Genomic DNA, 27,663 nt, shown 5'->3' with positions numbered 1-27,663 from the left:
GGTTTTTGGGTGGAGCCTTAGGAGGGCAGGGTTCTCTGTAGCACAGAAGCATATCAGATGCAATGAAATGGGGAAGGGGAAAGAGGACACTAAAAGCCACTCTGAGCCTGGCTTTGGCCGGGAAGAGCGGGGTAACAAATGGAAATACTAAATAAAATAAATAAATAAAAGTTAAAGGTAAAGGTCCTCTGTGCAAGCACCGGGTCATTCCTGACCCATGGGGTGACATCACATCCTGACGTTTACTAGGGAGACTTTGTTTATGGGGTGGTTTGCCAGTGCCTTCCCCAGTCATCTCCCCTTTACCCCCAGCAAGCTGGGTACTAGGGCTGTCAAAAAAAAAAATTCGGTACAGTTCGGATTCGGCCGAATTTGGCCCTTGTGGGTTCGGTACGTGCCGAAGTCCGAACTCCCCCACTTCGGATCCGTTCAATTCGGCGGGAATTCAAAGTTCGGAAAAAAATTCGGCCGAATAAAGCCATTAAAAACACAACCGCGCCTTTCCGCGGCTCTGGGGGGGGCATTTTTGGGCTTAGAGGTCCCAAAATTTTGGCAGAGCTTCAAAGGACGTTTATTGAAAGACTCCCCAAGTTTTGTAAAGATTGGGTCAGGGGGGGCTGAGATAGGGGCCCTGAAAGGGGTCCCCCCACCCTTAATGTGCATCTCTCAGCAGAGCTTGCTGCCCACGCACAAAGCTCCCAGCCCCGACAACAGCGGAGAAATTAGCAAAACAACTGCAAACACAACCTTGTTAAACAACACCTTTGCAACACACAACTGAAACCTCCCCCCTCAAACCAGGGAGCGAGAGACTCGAGGGGGAACACACACCCCAGGCAGAACCGACGAAAGCCCCCTTTGGCTTCCCCCCCACCCACAGAAACTGCTCCCTCCCCACACACACACAGACTCTGCTTTCCCCCCCACACACACACATACACAGGAGAAAAATTATAGATTAAAGCCCCCAAAGGGGTCTTACTGTGGCTGTCTTCTGTTCCATCAAGAGGGGCTGTAATCCAAGATGATTCCAATTAGGCACGGAACGTTTTGCTCTGGAGAGGAGATGCACACAGGATCGGCTGCTCCATTCATCCCAATAGGGAAAAGGGGAAAGGGGAAAGGGGAAAGCCCATATTTCGGGACCCCCTGACCCAATGTTCACAAAACTTGGGGGGTATCTTAAGAACACTGGTCTGAAACTCCGCTCAAAGTTTGGGATCTGCACCCCCAAAAATGCGCCCCCTGCAGCCATGGAAAGAGAAAAGGGGGGAGGCGATATTTCTGCCCCCACTGAACCCATCTTTACAAAACTTGGGTAATATCTTAAGAATAATTCATTGAAGCTATGCTAAAAGTTTGGGGGCTATATCCCCAAAAAAGCGCCCCCTGCAGCCACATAAATGGAAAAGGGGGGAGGGAAAAGGGGAAGAGCCCATATCTCGAGACCCCCTGACCCAATGTTTACAAAACTTGGGGGGTATCTTAAGAACACTGGTCTGAAACTCCACTCAAAGTTTGGGATCTGTACCCCCAAAAATGCACCCCCTGCAGCCATGGAAAGAAAAAGGGGGGAGCCCATATCTCGGGACCCCCTGACCCAATGTTTACAAAACTTGGGGGGTACCTTAAGAAGCTTCATCTGAAGTTCCAGTGAAAGTTTTGTGTCTGTACCCCCAAAAATGCGCCCCCTGCAGCCACAGAAAGGAGCGAATGTGCACAAGCACCCCACACACACACACGAGGATTTCGCTCTCTCTCTCTCTCCCTGGCCGGGCCACACATCAGCTGATTCCTCCAGTACTCAATCCTGACTGATTGGCCAGAAGAAGACCCAGCTTGGCCACCGATTGGCCGGGGGAGGAGAATGCTGCTTACTGACGGTTATGCTGCTTACTGACGGCCGAATTTATTCGCGAACTCCCGAACTCGCTGAATTCGCCCCCCCCCCCGGTTGCCCGCCAGTTTTGAGTTCGGATCCGTCCGAACAGAAAAGCACCGAATCAGGGGAAATTCGGTTGATTTTCAGTTCGGGCCGAACCGAATTGACAGCCCTACTGGGTACCCATTTGACCGACCTCGGAAGGATGGAAGACTGAGTCAACCTTGAGCCGGCTACCTGAAACCGACTTCCGTTGGCATCGAACTCAGGTTGTGAGTAGAGCTTGGACTGCAGTACTGCAGCTCACCACTCTGCGCCATGGGGCTCTTATAAAGAGGACACTAGAGAGGCTCCTAATTCTGACTTCAGTAGGGACAAGACACTAGAAACAGAATACAAGGTGCCCAATCTGTAAGTATCATGAAAGCAGTGCGTTGATAGAAGATAGCATGGGCTAGTCAAGAATGCATCCTGCCAAACATGATGCTTTTTGGTAGCATAGTGAAGAATGAGAGCCAGCATGGTGTAATAGTTAAGAGCAACAGACTCTATCTGGAGAGCTGGGTTTGATTCCCCACTCCTCCACATGAAGCCTGCTGGATGACCTTGGGCCAGTCACGGTTCTCTCTGAACTCTCTCAGCGCATGCAGAGGCAGGCGATGGCAAACCATTTCCAGATGCCTCTTGCTGTGAAACCCCTATGGGGTCGCCAGAAGTCAGCTGTGACATGATAATGCTTTCAGCCACCCCCAGTGGAGAATTAGGGTTGCCAGGTCCCTCTTTGCCACCGGTGGGAGATTTTTGGGGTGGAGCCTGAGGAGGGCGGGGTTTGGGGAAGGGAGGGACTTCAATGCCATAGAGTCCAATTGCCAAAGCGGCCATTTTCTCCAGGGGAACGGATCTCTATCGGCTGGAGATAAGTTGTAATAGCAGGAGATCTCCAGCTAGTACCTAGAGGTTGGCAACGCTAGTGAAGAATGGGAGTACTGTGGACATATGTGGGTTTCAACAAGGCTACAAAAGCCCCCCCCCCCCAATAATATGTTGGTTAGTAAACTGGTTAAATTTGGGCTAGATGATAATATTGCCAGGTAGATTCACAGGTGGTTGGAAAACTATACTCACACAGTGATAGTCAAGGGCATTTATTCCATCTCGAGGGAAGTCAAGAATGGGTTGTGTTAATTTGATCCCTTTAAGCAGGAGGCCTGCATTCCTACAGGTTTGTCCTTTATTTTCAAAAGAGAAAAGAGTGGTTTGTGGTTCACCTAGTGTGCTCTCTGCTGAGGTGGAATTCCTTTTTATTTGTTCATGCTTCAGCATTTCCTATTTGTCTGTTTATATTATTTTCTGAAGCTGTACACCTTTTCCCCCTGATGCTTTTGTATCCATACCTTTTTCATATGATTTCCTGTATCATGTATCTTACTAAGTTGGCAGTTTGCAGTTTAGCTTTGTAGTGTATCGTGCAGTAATGCCATAGAGTCCAATTGCCAAAGTGGCCATTTTCTCCAGGTAAACTGATCTCTATCTGTAGGGTTGCCAGCCTCCAGGTACTAGCTGGAGATCTCCCACTATTACAACTCATCTCCAGCCCATAAAGATCAGGTCACCTGGAGAAAATGGCAGCTTTGGCCATTGGACTCTATGGCATTGAAGTCCCTCCCCTCTCTGAACCCCTCCCTCCTCAGGCTCCCCCTAAAAAAACCTTCCACCAGTGGCAAAGAGGGACCTGGCAATCCTATCTATTGGCCGGAGATCAGTTGTAATAGCAGGAGATCTCCAGCTAGTACCTGGAGTTGGCAACTCTAGTCATCTCCAGTCTTGTGTCTTCTCAACAGGCCTCCCGAGTTTCTCAGATATGATAGATGGAGGAATGGGGCAGACTATGATTCAAACAAACAAACAAACAAACAAATAAAAGTGTTCTTAAAATTGGTGGAGGAGCAAAAATGGGAAGCGAAGAGGATACCTCAGCTTCTATGAGGTTTTCTGTGTGTATTCATATAATCTCTGCAAGGACCTGAAAATCCTAGTTCAGTATGCGGACTCCATGAAACCTACCCAGCAGCAGCTGAGTGATTTAAGATTTCTCTGACTTTACAGCTACTGGGGAATCGGGGCCACCAGGCCTAACACTCAGAAACAGGTTTGCCAACCTCCAGGGGGTGACTGGAGATCTCCTGCTATTAAAATTGATCTTCAGCCAATAGAGATCAGTTCATCTGGAGAAAATGGTTGCTTTGCCAATTGGACTCTACTGCATTGAAGTCCCTTCCCTCCTTAAACCCTTCCCTTCTCAGGTTCTGCCCCCAAAATCTCCAGGTATTTCCCAACCCGGAGCTGGCAAAAAGAAATCATAGAATCATAGAGTTAGAAGGGACCACCAGGGTCATCAAGTCCAACCCCCTGTGCAATGCAGGAAATTCACAACTGCCTCCCCCTCTTACACCCCCAGTGACCAGAAGATGGCCAAGATGGCTCCCTCTCATCATCTGCCTAAGGGCACAGAATCAGCATTGCTGGCAGATGGCCATCTAACCTCTTCTTAAAAACCTCCAGGGAAGGAGAGCTCGCCACCTCCCGAGGAAGCCTGTTCCACTGAAGAACCGCTCTAACTGTTAGAAAATTCTTCTTAATGTCTAGACGGAAACTCTTTTGATTTAATTTCAGCCTGTTGGTTCTGGTCCAACCTTCTTGGGCAACAGAGAACAACTCGGCTCCCTCCTCTATATGACAGCCGTTCAAGTACTTGAAGATGGTTATCATATCCCCTCTCAGTCTTCTCCTCTTCAGGCTAAATATGAGAACCTAACTAAAAATCCTTTGAATGCATTATCAAAAAACCCTCCAATGTGAAAATCAGGGTGAAAAATCCTGTCTCAGTAAAGATTCATGGACCAACTTCAAAGGTGTCAAATCTTACCATTAACTTTTTAAACATTTGCTCGGCATCTGTTGCCATCTTCTGCTGAGACAATTAGCAGGTGCCAGTTAGGAAAAGGACAATAGATTATGTAACCAATTATGCTCCCCTTTCCAGACAACAGTTTGCAATCAGAGGGATGTGTGATAAGGTTTAATCAAAGATTAGAACTTTTTAATTAAAGAGGGTCTTTGGTGGCTAGTCGTTTGACATTAATTACTGTTTTAACTTGATGTGTTTGGATGCGTCAAAGGCCCGGAGGACGGCAAGGGGAAAACATTATATTGCATCTGAGAAAGCGGTGATTATTGCCCAGAAAGTTTTCTTTGTCATCTTGTTACCGCCACCATTCTATAAAGTCCACGTTATTGCCAACGTTCAGTGGCCTTAGGTAAACAGAGCCCTGTGTTCAGAAAGCTCAATAGCAGATGGCACTTTGAAATTAGTGACCCGCCAACACTTAATCGTAATGATTGATATGATCCTCCATCCTCCTCCTTTAAAAAAACTTTCCACGGGGCTAAATAGTTGGTGTGAGTTACATTTGCGGTTTTAACTAGGTTGGCTACCCTCTGGGTATCTTAAAGCTAACTAACTAGCATTAATAGAGGCGATCAATCAAAACGAAATGCCAAAGCCAGAAACTAGGGAAGATATTTTCATTTGTCGGCCCACAGTGAGGCAGATAAAATGTTAACGGCGTTCCGGTGATAGCTTTAAATTCTGGTCCAGGGACTGTCTTTGCAGCGGCATTTGCAAGTCATCCTCCTGAAAGTCCTCCTCTCTCTCTCTCCTGTTCGCCCTCGTTATTCAGTGCAAAGTGGATATATTGACAATGAAAACCCTCCTCTGAATTGACTGCACAATTGAAAGGGAGAAGGGAAGAAAAAGAAGTACCGCAGCAAGAGCTGTTGCCATTATCTAGCGGAGGGTGTGAAAGTGAGATACACGCCGGAACAAAAGTATTCTATTACTAAAAAAAGAAAGAAAAAAGTATGTACGTTTTTGTCCCCCTTAATTTCCTTCGAGGAGAACGAAAGGAAGTGTGGAAAGTCAGCAGCCCAACCCACATCCTTCAATTCTTCATAGATAAAAATAGGGACACTCGTGTGTTATTCTCATTTATATATTTAGTCCCATAGACTCAAATGGGGCTGAATTTTTCAGGAAACCCAAAAATAAGCCGAATACCTATATTTACTAGTATGGGTATTTGGCTTATTTCGGGTTTACTGAAAAAAATTGGGCCCAATAAACCTGAACCTGAGACCCTGGAGAGCCGCTGCTGGTCTGAGTAGACAATACTGACTTTGATAGACCAAGGGTCTGATTCAGTATAAGGCAGCTTCATGTGTTCATTTTGTCTCTGCCCAGTAGGATTCCCAACCTCCAGGTGGCACCTGGAGATCTCTCACTATTACAATTTATCACCAGACGATCAAGAAAAGTTCTCCTGGAGAAAATGGCTGCTTTGCAGGGTGGGCTCTATGCTGAGGTGCCTCCCTCCCCAAACCCCGCCCTTCCTAGGCTCCACCCCCAAAATCTCCAGGTACTTCCCAAACCAGAGTTGGCAAGAAGAAGAAGAAGAAGAAGAAGGGTTGGTTTTCATATGCTGACTTTCTCTACCACTTAAGAAAGTATCAAACTGGCGTACAATCACCTTCCCTTCCCCTCCCCACAACAGACACCCTGTGAGGTAGGTGGGGCTGAGAGAGCTCTATCAGAGCCATGACTAGCCCAAGGTCACCCAGCTGGCTTCATGTGCAGGAGTGGGAAAACCAACCTGGTTCACCATATTAGCTTCCACCACTAATGCGGGGGTGTGGGGAATCAAACCTGATTCTCCAGATCAACCCTACAGCCCAGGTTCTCATATCAAAGGTGGCTGGACACTATTGCACTTTACTGTGTGCAGAGAAGGAATCTCCCAAAACTACCTTCTGAGACCGTTCCCCCCACCACAACACAGTGCCCCCAGCCCCAGTGACGAGTCCGCTCAGTAGGATACTATGGTTGATAGTATCGAAGGCTGCTGAGAGATCCAGCAGAACTAACGGCATCACATCCCGTCCCCCTCCCCCTGTCTAGTTCTACATAGCTACTTACGGTAAAGTTGCATGGTACAACACATTGAATATATAGTAATCCAGTTCTCATGGACAACAGAAAAGACAAAGGACCGAATCACAGAATTATAGAATCATAGAGTTGGAAGGGGCCATGCAGGCCATCTAGTCCAACCCCCTGCTTAATGCAGGATCAGCATCCCTGACAAGTGTTTGTCCAGCCTCTGCTTAAAGACTACCAGTGAGTGGGAGCTCACCACCTCCCTAGGTAGCCAATTCCACTGTTGAACAACTCTTACTGTAAACATTTTTCCCCCTAATATTTAGCCGGTATTTTGTTTGCTTATTTATGTATTTATTCATTCATTCATCACTCTTATATCCTGCTCACCCCAGTAGGGCCTGGTACCTTTGGGGAGGGGCTGTGGCTCAGTGGAAGAGCATCTGCTTGGCATGCAGAAGGCCCCAGGTTCAATCCCCGGCATATCCAGTTAAAGGGACTAGGCAAGAAGGTGAAGTGAAAGACCTCTACCTGAGACCCTGGAGAGCCACTGCCGGTCTGAGTAGACAATACTGACTTAGATGGACCAAGGGTCTAATTCAGTATAAGGCAGTTAATGTGTTCATGTTTGTACCTTTCTGCCTGCAATTTAAACCCATTCTTGCGAGTCCTATCCTCTGCTGGATGCACATAGCTGCTTTTTTTTGGGGGGGGGGCGGGGGGTTGTCGTCAAGTCACAGCTGACTTATGGCAACCCCGTAGGGCTTTCAAGGCAAGAGGCATTCAGAGGTGGTTTGCCTTTGCCTGCCTCCTCATTATGCCCCTGGTATTCATTGGAGGTCCCCCACCCAAATACTTGCCAGGACCAACCCTGCTTAACTTCTCAGATCTGATGAGATCAGGCTAGCTTGGGCTATCCAGGTCAGGGCACTGGGGGATTACCTACAGTAAACACAGCTCCTGTGGCACACAATGAATGAAGAGCAATCCTACTCAACTTATTGTAACACTTCCCTTAAAAAAAGAATATTTGTTTAACAGACTGTTTACAGAGAGAGAGAGAGAGAGAGAGAGAGAGAGAGAGAGAGAGAGAGAGAGAGAGAGAGAGAGAGAGAGAGTTTTGACTTCATAGCTGGAGATAAGCTATGAGCTGCAGATGGAACTCCTTCCCGCCCCCAAATAATTGGCTGGATGATTTACATGCAGAACCTCCAGATGTATATTAAACTGGATCAAACCGCAGAAAAGATAAATGGTGTATGTCTTTTTCTCCCCCAATAAGCACTTCATACTTAGCATTTCCCCCATTACACATACCGACCTGCTGGAACCTGGAAATCAAAATGGCTGCTAGCTAGCCAATGTGAAGTTTAGAAGTCATCTTTGACCAACAGCTTAGTTCGTGATCAAATTTGGGCGGAGAATTTGAGGTCAAGTCATATTTTAACCCATTGACTTCGGTGGGACTGTCAGGCTTAATTTTGCTTGCGGATGGTCTGCATCATGACACACCCACCGTAAAATGGAATATAAACATTTATTTGAGGATAAGAGTTATTTTTTTTTAAGCAAATAGCATTCAGGTCAAAGGGTTTTCTTAAGTATTTGCAACAGCAGATACAGAATGTTTGTAAGGGACTATTGCTAAAGAAAACACTGAGTGCTGGAATAATAAATTAACACCGTATTTTGTATTCCCTGCACCTGTTATTTCTCAAAGAAAGCCTATCAGTTAGAATGATGAATTTTAACCTTTTCCAATTCTTCGAGGGAACATCCAATTTATATTCTTCAAGCTCTTTCCTACTGGCTTCTCATACTGATGCAGAAATTATTGTTTTTGCAATATTTATAAAGATTTAGTTACAGGTTTTCAAGGATGTGGTTCACATTTCCTTTGAATCTGAACTATCAAATATAATTAAGGGGGGATCTACATAGCTTCTTATGGTGTTGTTGCATGGTATAGCACATTGAATATATAGTGGCAGGTTTTATATTAATTCACCTCTCATGGTCAACAGCAAATACAAAGGTCACATTAGCACAGAATACAAGAAGCTTAAGGCAGGTATTTCAGTGGAGCCAAATTTCTGCATGAAATCTTTGCAGTGGTGGGTTGGCATTCCAAGAATAAATACAACTTTTGCCCTGACCCGGATGGCCCAGGCTAGCCTGACCTCAACAGATCTTGGAAACTAAGCAGGGTTGGCCCTGGTTAGTATTTTGAAGGGAGACCACCAAGGAAACCCAGGGTGGCTACTTTTTATTAAGAGCCAGGTAATAGCAAACCACTTCTGTTCAACTCTTGACTTGAAAACTAGGGTTGCCAACTGCCAGGTAGTAGCAGGAGATCTCCTGCTAGTTCAACTTATCTCCAGCCAATAGAGATCAGTTCACCTGGAGAAAGTGGCTGCTTTGGCAATTGGACTCTATGGCATTGAAGCCCCTCCCCTCCCCAAACCCACCCTCCTCAAGCTCTGCCCCAAAAATCTCCCTCCGGTGGCAAAGAGGGACCTGGCAACCCTATTGAAAACCCCAACAGTGGTCACCAGGTCAGCTGTGATTTGACAGCTTTTTACCACCATACAACTTTTATATGTTATAATTCTACAATCATATGATAAAACAATTCTGTCAATAAATCTGGAGGGCTTGAAAAACAAATCAAGAAAACCTCAGACTAAAGCGAAAGTTCAGCCATTCAGCTGAATCAATATATGTAACAATGGAAGGTATGAAATCCAGCATTTAGCAAGGGATACTATTGATTGCAATGTTATCTGACAGGGGTCACAATTTCCCAATTCCATTACTCCTACTTTTGAAATAACTTGAGCGATGCACTCTTAATTGGCAGTATCATTGAACAAATTGGGCCACGGCTGGAAATAAATATGTATAAGGTAGAGTATTTATGCACAAATTCATTGTGATTCAATTATATTATCTGTGGAAGAGGGCCCCAATATGCAACATATCATTCTGAAAAACAAAACAAAATCGTGGTTGATCTATATACAGCCTTCAGAGGGTAGCCATGTTGGTCTGCATCAGATTCGAGTCCGGTAGCACTTAAGAGACCAACACGTTTTTCAGGGTATATGGTTTCTAGATTCAGCTCCCTTCTTCAGATATGGATTATGGTTAGGGTTGTCAACCTCCAGGTACTAGCTGGAGATCTCCTGCTATTACAACTGATTTTCAGCCGATAGAGATCAGTTCACCTGGAGAAAATGGCCGCTTGGCATTTGGACTCTATGGCATTGAAGCCCCTCCCCAGACCCCGCCCTCCTCAGGCTCTGCCCCAGAATCCTCCGGCAGTGATGAAGAGGGACCTGGCAACCATAATTAGGGTGTATGAGTTACTTCATTTTAAAACTCCACCCAACTCCATTAAAAAAAATGAAAATTTATTTAAAAAATGAAACTCCAAACAACTGTTTGGAAAATTCGACATGTGTTAGCTTAACTGGGAACTGTGGCTCATCAAGCAAAAGGGAGGCTGCAGCCAAGAAATCAGAAAGACGTGGAAACTGGGAAGGGCAGCCCTGAAGGAGTTTGAAAAGATTGTGAAGTGTAAGGATGCTGGCGGCCAAGATCAAGTTAATTCATGCCAACCTATTCCCTAATACTATGTATCGGTGTGAAAGCTGGACAATGAAGAAAGCTGATAGGAAGAAAGTTGATTCCTTTGAAATGAGGTGTTGGAGGAGAGTGTTAGGGATACCCTGGACCGCCAGAAAAACAAATCAGTGGGTTCTAGATCACATCAAGCCTGAACTGACCCTAGAAGCCAAAATGACTAAACTGAGACTATCATACTTGTAATGGTCACATTATGAGAAGTCACTGGAAAAAACAATAATGCTAGGAAAAGTTAAAGGCAGCAGGAAAAGAGGAAGACCCAACAAGAAATGGATGGACTCAATCGAGGAAGACCTGAGTAAGGCTGTTAACAATAGGACGTTTTTGAGGTCATTAATTCATAGGGTAGCCGTAAGAAGAGACTTGATGACACTTAACACACACACACACACACACACACACACACACGTGGGGGAATCATTCATGACATCATGTAGACTCACTATGAATCAGAACAGGTAATACTCAGCTCAAAGGCCTAATGGTTGCACTTGGTCTAAGGCGGTTCCATATGGCTGTTTAATAACAAGCCTGTGGAAAACTTGGAATTGATGTTGAGTTAGAGGAATAAGTCCTCTTCGAGACTCAAAACCCAGTGAATGGTTTTCCACTCGAGTGGCGAGGCCAAAGAGATCTCACTGGGTTGTGCTGCCGGTCCCTTGAAGTGGAGCTCTGGCAGGCAGCTGGAACCCACCATCAGTCCAAGGAAGACCTTCCTTTGGGGAATGCTAACGAGACAGGCAAAAGGCAGGCTGATTAATTACAGAGAGTGGCTGATTAATGACTTCATGGCAGATACTGAGAGAGGGAATCATTCCAGATGGGCAGCCGCATAAGTCTGTAGCAGCGGAAGGAGACAGGAGTCCAGGGGGCACCTGGAAGTCTAACCAGGAATATTCCAGCAGATCCGTTTGTGACTCAGAGCTCCCTCCATCAGATGTGTGAAGTGCAACTAGGCTGCTGGTCAGGGCCAGTGATCAGGAGCATATGACCCCAATACTAAAGCTATTATACTGGCTACCAATTTGCTTTTGAACCCAATTCAAAGTTTTGGTTTTGACCTTTAAAGCCCTACATGGCTTGAGACTGGGGGTATCTAGGGTTGCCAACAACCAGGTACTAGCTGGACATCTCCTGCTATTATAACTGTTCTCCAGCTGATAGAGATCAGTTTGCCTGGAGAAAATGGCCGCTTTGGCAATTGGATTACATGGCATTGAAGTCCCTTCCCTCCCCAAACCCCACCCTCCTCAGCCTCCACCCCTAAAACCTCCCGCCGGTCACAGAGAGGGACCTGGCAACCCTAAAGGTATCTGAAGGACCATCTTCTCCCAGACGGTGCTGCTCGTGAATTAAGATCACAGGCAGAGGCCCTCCTGACTGTCCCATCGATCAAAGAAGCTCATTGGTTGGGCACATGAGACAGGGTCTTTTCAGTGCAGCCCCACAATTATGGAACAACTCCCCAGAGCCCGTTCCTGGCCCATTCACTCTTGATCTTTAGGTCTGATCCAGCAGGACTGTTCATATGAAGACCTCGGCCTCTATGCCCAGTTGTTGACCCTCCAGAGGAACTGGTTGGCCACCGTGAGAGACTGGATGCTGGACTAGATGGACCACTGGTCTGATCCAGCAGGGCTCTTCAGATGTTGGTTGACAGCCGACGTGGTATAGTGGTTAAAGTGTTTGACTAGGGTCCAGGAGACCCAGGTTCTAATCTCCACTCTGCCACAAAAGGTTGCTGGGTGACCTTGGCCAGTCACACACACTCCGCCAAACCTACCTCCACTGGGGAGAAAGACAGAATATAAATAAAGTAAAATAAAATAAATTAAAAATATAAAAAATGTTCTTAAACCTGGGAATGTTTGCATACGAAATATGTCCTCCAGTACCGAGCCATATCCTCCTTCCTTTAGATTAAAAACTGCCTTTTGGAGAGAGTTTAGCCTGTAGCCTTGAATACAGGGATTGCCTATTGAATTTGCCTTGGTCAATAATACAGTACAGTTTAAACAAGATTACATCAGAGGCACTCTTTTTCTTTTTCTTTTTAAAAAAATCAAATTTACATCAAGCCTCCTCCTCGTCCTCCTCCTTTTCCTTCCCCCAAAGAGTAATGAGTATTTTTTTTCATATTTTATAAACCTTCCCCCCCCCCCCCCCGGAGTTCCATATGTATTAGAAGGCAGGGATGGTATTTTCACAGATAAAAAGGCATTACGTTACTGCGGTTTTAAATTTTCTACTTCATCTGATCTCTCTTACTTCACATCAGTGTTAATAAATTTATTTAACCTTTGGGGAGATATTCCTACCAAGTGGTGCATCAAAGGATGAATTTGGCCTTTCAGCCAATGAGGAAGATATTCACTTGGTCCCCATTAGAGCCGCCAATTTAAAAGGTGACATTTAAAAGGGATATGTACCAATAAGAACACCCCGGGTCTCTTTGCAGCTGCAGACATTTTGAACTCCCCTATCAAGGCGTGCAATTTAATGACGGCAGGAAGAACACTCATAAACATTGTCAACTTGATCGTCTGACACAGACAGGCTGTATAGTGCAGGAGGACGTGGCAGAAGTATATAAAACTCAGAAAGCTGTGAAGAGAGGGGGTGTGTTTTTCTCTCTCTCCTGTTTCCATAATCCCAGTGGTTGGAGGTCATTCGCAAAAACAAAATGATTGGTGGTACGTTCAGGACCGGCAAAAGAAAGCATGCCACAGAGCACAGAATTCTCTACCAGAAAATGTGATGAGGCCAGGGTTGCCAGCCTCCAGGTGGAGCCTGGAGAGCTGCCGCTGTGATGAGCAGAGTTAATCTTTGAGATGCCACGATGCATACCCATTCTCTCCAGGATCAGAGGAGCAGGCCTATTATATTAGGTGACGTGGAGCACAAGAAGGATAATGCTGCTGCAGTGGTCTTGTTTGTGGGCTTCCTGGAGGCACCTGGTTGGCCACTGTGTGAACAGACTGCTGGGCTTGATGGGCCTTGGTCTGATCCAGCATAGCTTTTCTTATGTTCTTATGTTCTTAGAAGCTCAGAAAAAGAAAGAAAAAACTGGGAGGGAGTGGGCCTAGCTAAGGAGCTCTCTCTTTTCTGGAAAAATGGGAAGAGTCTGTTTTTGTAACCTGCAGGTTCAGTAGCTCGTGTGGACAGCCAGCGTGGTGCAGTGGTTGAGAGAGGTGGTTTGGAGCAGTGGACTCTGATCTGGAGAACTGGGTTTGATTCCCCACTCCTCCACATGAGCGGCAGATGCTAATCTGGTGAACTGGGTTGCTTTCCCCACTCCTACACATGAAGCCAGCTGGGTGACCTTGGGCTAGTCACAGCTCTCTTAGAGCTCTCTCATCCCCACCTACCTCACAGAGTGTCTGTTGTGGGGAGGGGAAGGGAAGGTGATTGTAAGCTGGTTTGATTCTGCCTTAAGTGGTAGAGAAAGTCAGCAAATAAAAACCAACTCTTCTTCTCTTCTTCTAGCCGTTTTTGACTCTGGGAACATGAGGGCTCAGATTTGCCTAACAGGCTGTAAAACAAATCCTGTGGAGTGACAGACAGAGATTGGGAGGAAAGAGACCCTTTCTCAGGTCACTGAAAGGGAATAGGCTCTGGGAAGGAGATGTTCTCTACCTGAGACCCTGAAGAGCCGCTGCCGGTCTGAATAGACAATACTGACCTTGATGGACCAAGGTCTGATTCAGTATAAGGCAGCTTCATGTGTTCATGTGTTCCAGATACAGGATTTTGTTAAGGGATTACTGTCACAAAAGTGGGGTAGATCTACAGAGAGAACTGGAAGAGAGATTTGGGGGGGGGGATTGTATAATCTCTATACTTCCCAGTTAGCTAGGCAGCAGAGTCTGAGAGGGGTGCCAGGTCCCTCTTTGCAACCTCCAACCTTCCTGCCAGTTACCAGGTTCAGCCTGGCAAACCTGCTGAGTGTGGAACATTCCTGAATCTATGGGATTCAACAGGCTTATGAATGAGTTATGAGGACTTTGCAGTCTTGCACACAAATATATGAAAATTCAGGGTTGCTGGATACTAGGGTTGCCAGCCTCCAGGTATTGGCTGGAGATCTCTTGCTATTACAACTGATCTCCAGGTGACAGAGAAGGTGCTTAGGCGACTGCCACATTCCCTTCCCCACTCGGCTCTTTGTTTTTCTTCCCTCAGGTAATTACGGGATCCCTGAAACAGTCAAGAATTATGCAATCCTAAAGAGAGTTAAGCCCTTCTCCTCATGAGGACGTCAATGGATCGAGGACCCTATTGCTCTGCTTAGGACAGCACTGTTTGTTGGCAAATTAATCAGTGATAATTGCATTTAAACAAATAAGCTTAACAAGCCACAAATTTCTGTCTCTCACCTTGGTATTTTTCCACCCCTCACAGCTGTTGACACGTTGAGAGCTCGGTATGCAAACGCAGGCCTCCTTTCGTGCTTTACAAGATGATCTTTTTGCAACTCCTGGCTCACCTCCTTGGTACATGTGAAAGGCTAAGGGGGAATGTTGAACAAGGGGAGAGGGAATTGGGAGAGGGAAATTAATTGCAGCCAAGCATTTTATTAATAGAGAGCCCCGGCGTCAGTCATGCCTGAAATCTAAATAATAACCTGAACACCAAGCGCTCAACAATGCAATCTGGTATTCCTCAACGCGCCCCAAACTCCTGTCCATTTTAAACAGAGTGGAACACACAATCAGAGCATAAAAACAGCTTTCACAAGGTAACCACATTATTATCAGAAGAAGAAGAGTTGGTTTTTATATATCAGTTTTTTCTACCACTTAAGGAAGTGGCTTACAATCACCTTCCCTTCCCCTTCCCACAACAGACACCCTGTGAGGTAGGTGAAGCTGAGAGAGCTGTGACTAGCCCAAGGTCACCCAGTTGGCTTCATGTGTAGGAGCGGGGCAACAAACCCAGTTTGCCAGATTAGCCTCCTCCGCTCATGTGGAGGAGTGGGGAATCAAACCCGGTTCTAAAGATCAGAGTCCACCGCTCCAAACCTTTGCTGATCCGCTTCAACATATATACATGTAAACCAGTCATGGGTCAAATATGTGAAGATATAGCGACCTGGATAGCCCAGACTAGCCTGATCTTGTCAGATCTTGGAAGCTAAGCAGGGTTGGCTCTGGTTACTACTTGGATGGGAGACCACCACGGCAGTCCAGGGTTGCTATGGAGAGGCAGGCAATGGCAAACCCCCTCTGGTGGTCTCTTGCCCTGACCTGAATGGTCCAAGCTAGTGTGATCTCATCAGATCTCAGAAGCTAAGCAGGATATGCCTTAAGAACATAAGGAAGGCCCTGCTGGATCAAACCAAGGCCCATCATGTCCAGCAGTCTGTTCACACAGTGACCAACCAGGTGCCTCTAGGAAGCCACAAACAAGACGACTGCAGCAGCACCATCCTGCCTGTGTTCCACCGCACCCAAAATAATAGGCATGCTCCTCTGATACTAGGGAGAATAGGTATGCAGCATGACTAGTATCCATTCTAACTAATAGCCATGAATACCCCTTTCCTCCATGAATATGTCCACTCCCCTCTTAAAGCCTTGGTTAGTACTTGGATGGGAGAGCACCAAGGAAGTCCAGGGTTGCTATGGAGAGGCAGGCAATGGCACACCGCCTCAGTACGTCTTTTACGTTGAAAACCTTGTGGGGTCACCATATGTTGACTGCGACTCGACAGCATTTTCAACCACCATAGTGTCTGCAGAACATCTGTCTTTAGCAGTGTTATCCATACTGCAGAGGTGAACGAAGGGAAGAGGTCTTTTTCCTAACACATGCACAAACGGATGGCTTGCCATTTGCCAGAGGGAGCATGCAATCCCTTGCCGTTGATAATTTGAGAAGCAGGAGAAAAAATGGGATGGGGGATGGTGGGGATGCTTTAGGAATTTCCCCAAATCTCTTTGGTAAAGATGCCAGTTCCTCCCAAAACTCCCGAGGCACTGTCCCAAAAGTCTTCCAACCTTTGCTGTCAGAGAGCTGGGACACTCCCCCCCCCAAACACACACAAGTGTTTTGGGTGATTCTGTGCAGCTGAGAAGGATACCGCAGGTAATCTTTTGTGCTTGGTGCATAACTATTTAATATGTGTCAGTTAAGAGCTGTTCTCTAATCTGGAGAACTGGGTTTGAATCCCCACTCCTCCACATGAGCGGTGGAGGCTAATCTGGTGAACTGGATTTGTTTCCCCACTCCTACACACAAAGCCAGCTGGGTGACCTTGGGGTAGTCACACCTCTCTTAGAGCTCTCTCAGCCCCACCTACCTCACAAGGTGTCTGTTGTGGGGAGGGGAAAAGGAAAGCGATTGTAAGCCGGTTTGATTCTCCCTTCAGTGGTAGAGAAATTCAGCATATAAAAACAAACTATTCTTCTTCTTCCCCCTGCAAGTAATTTTTAACAGGCGATATATCTGGACTTGTCGCAACATTGATAAGTGGGAGAAGTTACCTTTGGGATAAGTTGGCATTGCCTTTGTTGTCCAGGCAGTTTCAAATGGATCAATCTCTCTCAGCACAGGAGCGCCCGGCCCGCATCTGGAACAAACGTTGACTCTTTCATCCAGCTGAACAGAGGGCAAACGGAAGAGAATCAATCCTGTTTGTGCAATGACATTTGAAAAGGCCAGGAAACCCAAGAGAACATGGAAGAGGGAGGTCTGATCCCTGCACCTGGGCTGTCATAGAGACCAAAATTCACCTCCACCTTAGGCCCCACGTGGAGGGCATGTCTAATTATGGGTTACATTAAGTATGTTTTGTAAATGAGACCAGCTGCTACAAAGGAGTGCTGAGCTTTGCCACGCAGGGAGAGGCTGCTTTTTAACCACAAGAGTAGCTGCAGTTTCAAGAAAAATGTTTAGCTATCCATGCTTTGTTCATAGGGGTGCGTTAACAAAATCATCTGAATCTTGTTAGCATATTTCAAAGGCCATGCAAAGGAGGCACTTCTGAGGTCCAAGAAGAAGAAGAAGAAGAAGCGTTGTGCGTGGTGACATCCTCTGCTTTCTCTTTCCTCCTCCCCAGCACTGGCACCACCTACTGAGTTTGGGTGGTAGCTTCACCTCCCTTTTGCTCCCTGAAAATGGCAGTTGAGATCTTGTGATGTAGCATCACAATATTTTGGTGTTTCCACCAATAATTTGCCCCCTTTTTTGATGTCTGACATGGGGGCTGCCCCAGGTTTGTACAGACCTCCCTCTATTCTGTATCTGTCCCCAGAGTGTTGATTTAATGATCTGCACACTGGTTCAGAATTAGATACGGGATATTAACCACAACAATAAGTGCTGCATTCCACAAGCCAGTTCTATTATGGATAAGCAACACATGGAGTAGGTAATGTGGTACTGAGAAGCAGCCAAGCAATGGGAACATGTCAAGTGCAACAAAGAATGAGCATCCTTCTTTGGAGGTAAGTGAACTTAGGCAGACCATGAGAGGGAGGGCAGGAAGGGATGAGACAGTGTTTGGCTCTCACGACCCTTTCTTACATGCCCAGGGTAATGTTGATCACCACTTTGGGGTCAGGAAGCAATTTTCCTCCAGGCCAGAATGGCCAGGGACCCTGGAGGATGTTTTTTGGCCATCTTCTGGGCATGGAGTAGGGGTCACTGGGGGGGGGGTGAGGGGGAGGTGGTTGTGAATTTCCTTCATTATGCAGGGGGTTGAAGTAGATGAGAAGACCGAGAGGTGATATGATAGCCATCTTCAAGTACTTGAAGGGCTGTCATATAGAGGAGGGTGCCGAGTTGTTTTTTGTTGTGCCAGAAGGTCGGACCAGAACAAATGGGTTGAAATTAAATCAAAAGAGCTTCCATCTAAACATTAGGAAGAATTTTCCAATAGTTAGAGCCTTTCCTCGGTGGAACAGGCTTCCTCGGGACGTGGTGAGCTCTCCTTCCTTGGAGGTTTTTAAGCAGAGGTTAGATAGCCATCTGTCAGCAATGCTGATTCTATGACCTTAGACAGATGATGAAAGGGAGGACATCTTGGCCATCTTCTGGGCACAGAGAGGGGGTCACTGGGGGTGTGGGGGGAGGTAGTTCTGAATGTCCTGCATTGTGCAGGGGGTTGGGCTAGATGACCCTGGTGGTCCCTCCCAACTCTATGATTCTATTATCCTCTGCACTCCAAGGTATCCCCACTCAAAGCTGCTTGCAGACTGTGGCGGCTGTTGGGATTTTGTCTATCCTCTATCCCCACAGCTGTCAAATGAGCATCTTTTCTTACCATACAGGTGTACGCAACTTATGATAATTATCATTTACCTAGCTCTTCTTTGTACAGTCCAAAGTGCTCTGCGGTAATTCTTATTCCTAGCATGTAGCAAAACGTGCACCTGAGACATTTAAATGCAATATCCCTTACCGTCAAGCCACACTATAAATAATGTTGCCTATTAGAAGCAAGAGACAGTTTCACACATCAGAAAACCAACCCCAAGGAAGATGAAATGGAATGTCTTCTGATGTTTAAAATATGGGTTTTTCGAAATTTCTACCTTCATGAAAACCTTCCCACACTGTTCTGCCTGTCAAAGACCTTCTGTACATTTGTATTGGAACCCGCGTGCATTGTCAAAGACTTATCTGGAGCATTTGTGCAGATGACCAGACTTTCATAGAAAATGCTACTGGTAATCATTTAGGAACCTCTGATAAGCTCCTGAGCCGCTCAAATAGCACATTTTATCCTAGGCTCATCAGAGCTTGGAAGCTAAGCAGCATCAGCCACAGTCAATATGTGGATGGGAGACCATCAAGGAAGACCATGGATTGCTCTGTGGAGGAAGGCAATGGAAAGCCACCTCTGCTTGTCTCTCGAAAGCCCCATGGATAAGGATCACCAGGAGTTGGTTGTGAGTTGATGGCTCCTTCTCCTCCTCCTCCTCCTTCTTCTCATTTTCCTTCTCCTTCTCCTTGCTCCTGAGGAACCTTTAAATAGATCTGTGCCTCCCGGCCAGGAGGCACAGATCTATTCCACACACCCCCGCGCGCCTTCAGAGGGCTCCCCTGAAGGCGTGGGGGGGGGGCTTTAAATAGATCTGTGCCTCCCGGCTGAGAGGCACAGATCTATTCTACACACACACACACACACACACACACACACACACACACACACACACACGCCTTCAGGGAGCCCCCTGAAGGCGCGCAAGGGGGGGAATTTTCACCCGAACTCCAGATTTCGCCTAAATTTCGGGGATCTGAAGCGGGGGAGTTCGGACTTCGGCACGGCCCAAATCAAAACGGGCCAAATTTTGCCGAATCCGAATTTTACCGATTTTTTTTTTCAACAGCCCTACATGAACCAATTTGACCTTGGTGGCCAGTGACACATCCTTACACTTCAGAATCTTTTCTAGCTTCTTTATGGCTGCCCTTCCCAGTCTCCATCTCCTTCTGATTTCTTGGCTGCAGTCTCCCTTTTGGTTGATAATGGAGCCAAGGAATAGAAAGTCTTGAACAATTTCATTTTCCTCATTGTCACCCTTAAAGTTGTGTAATTCTCCTGTAGTCATTACTTTTGTCTTCTTGATGTTCAGCTGTAGTCCTGCTTTGGCACTTTCTCTTTTAACTTTCAGCAGTAGTCGTTTCAAGTCCTTGCTATTTTCTGCCAATAATGTAGCACCCATCTTACTGTGTCATAATTCCAGAGGTGCCTGCAGACTCAAAAAACTTGGTGACTCCTGATCTATATAAGCATCGTTATAACAAATTTGGATGGAAACCACCAAGGAATACCAGGGTTGCTGTGCAGAGGAAGGCACTGGCAAACCACCTCTGTTAAGTCTCTTGCCTTGAAAACCCCAAAAGGGGTCTCCATAAGTCAGCTGCGACTTGACGGCACTTCACACACACACACACAACAACAACAACAACAACAACAACAACAACAACTGAAGATGTTTGCACAGTGGACATTTATGACTAGGCTATCGTTGGGGCTCCTAGCTAAGACTCAGCTTGCTTGCTTGGATACCTAGTTTATCTAGTTTGGCAGCAGTGTGGAATAAGTCACCTGGGACTGCCAGTAGGGCTTTGGAGGGAATGGATACCCCTTTATTTATCTGCTTGAAATATTTATATCCCACCTTTCTCCCGCACCAATGAACATCTGAAACGGGCTTTTCTAATGAGAAACCCCCCCAGATTTTTAGAACATCTAGAGAATCCACATTTTTGCCGGAAGACAAAGATGAAGGCAAGCTTAATGACTCTTTTTTGGTATCGTCGTTGTTTGAAGTTACCTTAATATTGCATCAACCTTCAAATCCTATCCTTGTTTACTTAGAAGTTAGTTGTGTGGTGTTCAAAAGGACTTACTTTGAAGTAATCGTGCACTGGATTACAGCCGAAGGTTTTGGTGTCCATCACCATTTCTTCGTTATCGGAAGACTCCCATGATTCAGACTTCCTGGCCTGACTTTCTCCTGAGTTTTGTAAACATTAGACACAGTTAATAAGTTATTGATGTGGTCAATGGTGTTAGCAGACGTTCCCATTAAATTATTCTTCACACTGTGCCAAACACTTCTCCTGCAAATTATTCTTCACACTGTGCCAATCACAAAGAAAATGAGTCAAGTAAAAGCCTCATATTTTTCCTTCTGGGATGCTTGATATTGTTTTTCAGAGTGAAACTTGTCATCTTTTTCGTCTGCTGACATCCTGGGTTATCTGGATTGTGTGATCCTCAAGGAAGTACCAGTACAGCCACCTGCTGGTGGAAGAGAGTATTACAAATGATGTTCAACTTGGCTCCATCTTGTAAAACCCATTTCTCTTGCATTCCCCCCCCAAAAAAAAACCTAAATAAAAATAAAAGCAATAACCAAGGATTGAGAAATAATGAAGTTTGAAAGCACCCTATCAGCATCTGTGGAGGAAACGGAGGCTTCTGGCAAACAGCTTCAGCTGTAACCCCGCCCAGTGACATTTCGGAGGGTGGCAAACTCCAGTGAGAGGATGCGGAACAATTACAGCCAAGCGTTACCTCGTGCAAAAAGTGTCGCATGAGGGTGGCTAAACAAATGTGCCGAGCGACAGCGCATCCCGTCTGCCATATGAGATGTCACTGGCAATAATAATAATTCTTCTCCCTCAGAAAGCACGCTTAAATATCAGTGAACAAGGCAGCACATCTTTAAAATAGAAATTGGTAAACTGTCTAAGCTGGGAAATAGTCGTCATTCAGATGCAATTTCTTTTCCAGACTCATTCCCCCCACCCCCACTTAAATAAGAATTACCTTTAAAAAAAATGTGGCACGAAGAGAAAACATGCATATCTTGTAATGGTTGGTAATATTGTTTTGCCTGTAGTTTCCTATTTCCCTAGGTAGTAGGAAATTACAGAGGCTTAGGGTTGCCAACTTCCAGGTACTAAGTGCAGGAAAGGCTGATGATATTCAATCAATCAATCACAAGTTTACAAAAACAAGGTGTATTAAGTGCAGTGAATGACATACAACACACAAATCTATATACAATCCTATGTTAACAGTCCTAAAGGGTACAAGTCTCAAAAGTTCCACTATGAGTAATCTTCATAGAAGAATGGCGAGGGGATTTGGTATATACAGTCCCATACAGGTACAAGTATCCAACAATGAACTGCAACAAATCTTCATAGAAGAGTAGCAAGGGGGTACCTGTGGTAGTAGTACAGAGGTGTTTATTTTGGTTGCTTAACTTCCAGGTACTAGCTGGTGATCTCCCGCTATTACAACTGATCTCCAGCCAATAGACTCTATGGCATTGAAGTCCCTTCCCTCCCCAAACCCCGCCCTCCTCAGGCTCTGCCCCAAAAACCTCCCACTGGTGGTGAAGAGGGACCCGGCAACCCTACAGAGGCTGCTGTTTCTATATGAAGATAACAGTCTAGAGAAGGGGTCCCCAACAAGGCGCCATGGGTGCCATGTTGCCCGCAAACACCTTACCTGTTACCTGTCAAGTGTTTTCAGAAAATGGGTGGAGCCAGGTGCGACTCTTTCCCAGCACAACTTCTGATAGGTCAGGAGTCGATTTTTTATTTTATTTATTTGCATTGTGATTTTGTTGTCTAAATTTAGAGTGTAAATTTCTTGAGGTGATGACTAGTCGTAGAATCATAGAGTTTGAAGGGGCCATAGAGGCAATCTAGTCCAACCTCATGCTCAACCCAGGATCAGCCTAGAGCTGCTTGAAGACTGCCAGTGAGGGGGAGCTCACCACCTCCCTAGGCAGCCGATTCCACTGCTGAACTACTTTTATTGTAAAAAACATATCTTCCTAATGTCCTGTAATTTATACCCTTTATTTAGAGTCCTATCCTGCCAACAGGAACAGCTCCCTGCCCTCCTCTAAGTGACAGCCCTTCAAATACTTCAAGAGAGCAATCCTGTCCCCCCTCAACCTCCTCTTCTCCACTCTAAACATTCCCAACTCCTTCAGCCTTTCCTCAAAAGGCTTGGTCTCCAGGCCCCTGATCCTCCTCGTCGCTCTCCTCTGCACCCGCTCCATTCTGTTTGCATCCTTTTTGAAGGGAGGCCTCCAGAACTGCACACAATACTCCAGGTGTGGCCTGATCAATGCAGTGTACAGCGGAACTATGACATCTTGCAATTTGGATGTTATGCCCCTGTTGATGCACCCCGAGACTGCAGTCCTTTTAATGGCACTTCATAAAGTGTTTATATCTTCACAGTACATTACCTGTATTCTTTGGCAAGAGGATGCAGTTCTGATAGAAGGCCCGGTACTCAGTTTGCATCTGATTTAGAAGTGAGAAGAACCGCATGGTACGCCGTTTGTATTTCAGTACATTTAACTGTCTTCATGCACTCTGCCGCTTTTTGAAAATGCTAATGAAAACAATTATTGATGCAGGATGGGGCATTTCAAGGGAGGAGTTGATATCATACGCCCCCCAAAGGGATATGCCATCAGAGTATCTCTGTGTACCTCCCTCCGTTATCCTGATTTAGGAAACAGGATCACTTTGATAACAGTGGTTATGATCAAGGGCCAACTGGATATCCTTAGTCCCATTTCCTTAGAATCATAGAATCATAGAGTTGGAAAACACCACCGGGGTCATCTAGTCCAGCCCCCTACACAATGCAGGAATTTCACAACTACCTCCCCCACACACCCCCAGTGACCCCTACTCCATGCCCAGAAGGTGGCCAAGATGCCCTCCCTCTCATCATCTGCTTAAGGTCATAGAATCAGCATTGCTGACAGATGGCCATCTAGCCTCTTCTTAAAAACCTCCAGGGAAGGAGCACATACCACCTCCCGAGGAAGCCTGTTCCACTGAGGAACCGCTCTGTTAGAAAAAAAACAGTTAACGTTCCATGGGCTCTCATAGGTTATCCGGGCTGTGTAACCGTGGTCTTGGTATTTTCTTTCCTGATGTTTCGCCAGCAGCTGTGGCCGGCATCTTCAGAGGAGTAACACTGAAGGACAGTGTCTCTCCTTCAGTGTTACTCCTCTGAAGATGCCGGCCACAGCTGCGGGCGAAACGTCAGGAAAGAAAATACCAAGACCACTGTTACACAGCCCAGATAACCTACGAGAACCAATGAACTCTGACCGTGAAAGCCTTCGACAATATTTTGTTCCATGGGCTGCTTTTGCCCCAAGTCTCACTCCACTTAACTTGAAAGATTTTTGAAATAAATTGTGGAATTTGTACATGCTGGGGTTTGGTTCCCCCTGCCAGTTTTCACTTTGCATTTTCCTACAAGCACAAATGCCCAATGATTAAAACATCATGCAAACGGCACGATGGGGGCAATTGCACAATTGCATCAAGGATTCCTTTCTACGGTGTAATTTAATTATGGTGCAGAATGCATTCATGTGCATTCGTAACCTTTAAGGGGAACCGGGGGGGGGGGGGCGTGTGTGTCTGAGAATGGTGACAAACTGCAGACGTTATCATTTGGAAATTATAAAAAGCTAAATGCTAGAAGAGCCTTGATGCTTTTCCACAGAAAAGAAGAGGCAATTTTGGAACCATCAAATGCAGGGAGAACTTGGGAAAGGAAAACTTTTTGAAGCTCCCAAGATTAAAGTCTTTGTTTCTCACCTACCTTTATAAAGATTACTGGGTAGATATTACAACTTACTCTGTCCTTTAGATAAGACTTCACATCATGAAGGATGATTGGGTGGATCACATCAAATGAAGCTCAATTGTCTAGCGGCTATGCGGACGGTAGGTGGAAGATACATCTCTAAACCGTTTTCATGACCTAGCCTTATAATATCCCAGAGCTTTTCCATTATGAGACATTTTTCTCCCTGTTTTTGCACATAATGCTAAGACATTAAGAGAATATTACATAAAAGCTTTTCAATTCTCCTTTAACCTTGAAGATGCATATCATTTGCAGACACGGCACATTGTTATTAATCCAGATGCACCAGCAATTTGAAGATGGGATTTTGTTCTTGATTTTCTTGAGGAGACCTGATTTGTATTTTTTTTTTTTTTTACAAGAAATGCAACCCTGGATCTTATTCACAAATGACTTGTTTATCTCTCTCAGATCAGATTGCTGGCAAAGAATAAAATACTAAAAAACACCTTTGCTACGTATCTCCTATGCACACTCGAAGTAAATTAACATAATTAGTCTCCGTGGGAAAGAAACATTCCTGCTCAGGGAATGGATTGATCCTAGGGGTGCATCACATAGCTGAGATTTTGTTTTCAGAAGAGGGGGGGATTAAAAGAAACGCCTATTTGTAAAATGGTCAAGACTGGTGAGATGCATTGATATTCTCAAATTGGCATTTTATTGTAAAGTCATTTTATTCTACCAACCGTGTGAATTTTGTGCTGATGTTACATTGATAACATATTGATGAAGACTCAAGTGTATCTGTAGCTGTAGATAACAGTGCAATCCTATACGGAATTACTCCAGTCTAAGATCCTTGGTTTGAATGGGTTCTAACTGGAGTAACTATGCAGAGGATTGCTCTGTTAATATACCAGATCAGGAGTACGTTTCTGAACAGTTATGGCTAGGGCTGTTGGAAAGTTCCCTGCTGAAAAGCCATGGGAAGTTCCTCATGCGGGAAGGGCAATAGTGTTTACATTTGAGCACTGGAAACCAAAGGCTGTGATCCTAAGAATGTTTCTTGGAGAGTAAGTCCCATTAAATATAATGCCATTTACTTCTGAATAGGCTAGGTTAGGATTGCTCCCAATGTTTCCTTCTTTCATTAAACAACTTTTGCAAAAGAAACCAGGAGTGCTAATAAATCTCCTTTGGCTATTTTTCATCATCTCTTTCTATAGTTACCTTCCTTTAAAAAAATATTTTAAACCTGCGATCAGGTTTTTCAACTTAATAATGGTAGAGCCCCTAGCACTGAAATATCATGTTACCACTACTGTATGAAGAAAATAACCATTTACAAAACAAAATCAAATTGTATTTTTAAAACAAAATCAGTTATATTGTTTCTCTCTTAAACAATAACCCAATTTAAACTGAACTTATTACAACAAACTGGTTAAAACCTGCACATAATTTCTTAAGACTAAATCATGGCTATTTATCAAATACATTAGTCTAAGAACAAAGCTACTGAAAATTCTTCCATTTAGAAGTTATGAATATTATGATTTTACAAACTGCATCCCAGGGGGGAAAACTCAGGCATGGTGAGTCCTCACTTTTGGAAAGTTCTCATCAGTTTAGTTTAGCTTCAGACAAATACCCAAACCCAAGAGTCTACCCGAAGCTGAATAGGCGATTCCCGAAAAGTCAAATTTAGGGTTTTGGCTATTCGACTTTGCTCAGATGCACGGCTCTGTGCTTTCTCCCATTTTTCTATCGTACAGACTAACACCATTTCTGTTCATGCATACACTTTTCCAAATTAGAATTCACTTCATCAGGTGCAAGTGAGCTCCAGTGAAGTGAGCTCTGATTCATGAAACCTTACTCTGGAGTAGGAATGCCAACCTCTGGGTGCGACCTGGGAATCCTCCGGATTTACAGCTTATTTCCAGACTACAAAGATCAGTTCCCCTGGAGAAAATGGCTGCTTTGGAGGGTGGACCCTAGGGCATCGTACCCTACTGAGGTCCTTTTCCTGCCCAGGCTCCACCCTTAAATCTCCAGAAGTTTCCCAACCTGGAGATGGCAACCCACTCCCGCCCAAACTTCCTGCTGATGGCCAGGAGGAACCTGGCAACCCTATTCTACAATGAAAGAAAGGTGCCGCTGGATTGGTGTTTAAATATGCTGCAACAGATTATCAAGGCTACCACTCTGGCAGTATCTTAAGCAAAACTCTGATGGCTCCAGTCAACATATCTTACCTGCTTTGCCTGGAAAGAAGCCCCTATGTTTGTTGGAAAAAACAAACAAAAAATGTAGGCAAAAGGTATGACTCAATCCCAAATCAACCAATAAAGTAAGCCCCACTTCAAAATGGCCTAATTGTTAGGGTTGCCAGCTCCCTCTTTGCCACTGCCGAGTGGTTTTGGGGGCAGAGTCTGAGGAAGGTGGGGTTTGGGGAGGGGAGGGACTTCAATGCCATAGAGTCCAATTGCCAAAGCGGCCATTTTCTCCAGGCGAACTGATCTCTGTCAGCTGGAGATCAGTTGTAATAGCAGGAGATCTCCAGCTAGTATCTTAGGGCTACCAGTTCCCTCTTCACCACCAGTGGGAGGTTTTTGGAGCAGAGCCTGAGGAGGGCGGGGTTTGGGGAGGGGAGAGACTTCAATGCCATAGAGTCCAATTGCCAAAGTGGCCATTTTCTCCAGGCGAACTGATCTCTATCATCTGGAAATCAGTTGTAATAGCAGGAGATCTTCAGCTGGTACCTGGAGGTTGGCAACCCTACTCATTGCCAATAACGGGAAGAGAGCTCATGGCATCCTCGGTGCCCGTCTCCAGCTTTTCTGGAGGGCAGCTGCTGATGAATCCGCCCGGCGCTGACTCAATTTTAATTCTTAATGGGGGACAGGCCCGAGCTGTCAGTCAAAGGGAAAGGCGAGAAGAGGGGAGCTTGCTAATGAAGCGCATGCAGACGCTCTGACAGTCGGAAGATAAAACCCGGGCGAGCTTCGGAGAGCGACAGCGAGTCAGCAC

The sequence above is a fragment of the Euleptes europaea genome, chromosome 16, assembly GCF_029931775.1.
Source record: "Euleptes europaea isolate rEulEur1 chromosome 16, rEulEur1.hap1, whole genome shotgun sequence".
NCBI lineage: Eukaryota > Metazoa > Chordata > Lepidosauria > Squamata > Sphaerodactylidae > Euleptes > Euleptes europaea.
This window is presented reverse-complemented; position numbering follows the sequence as displayed.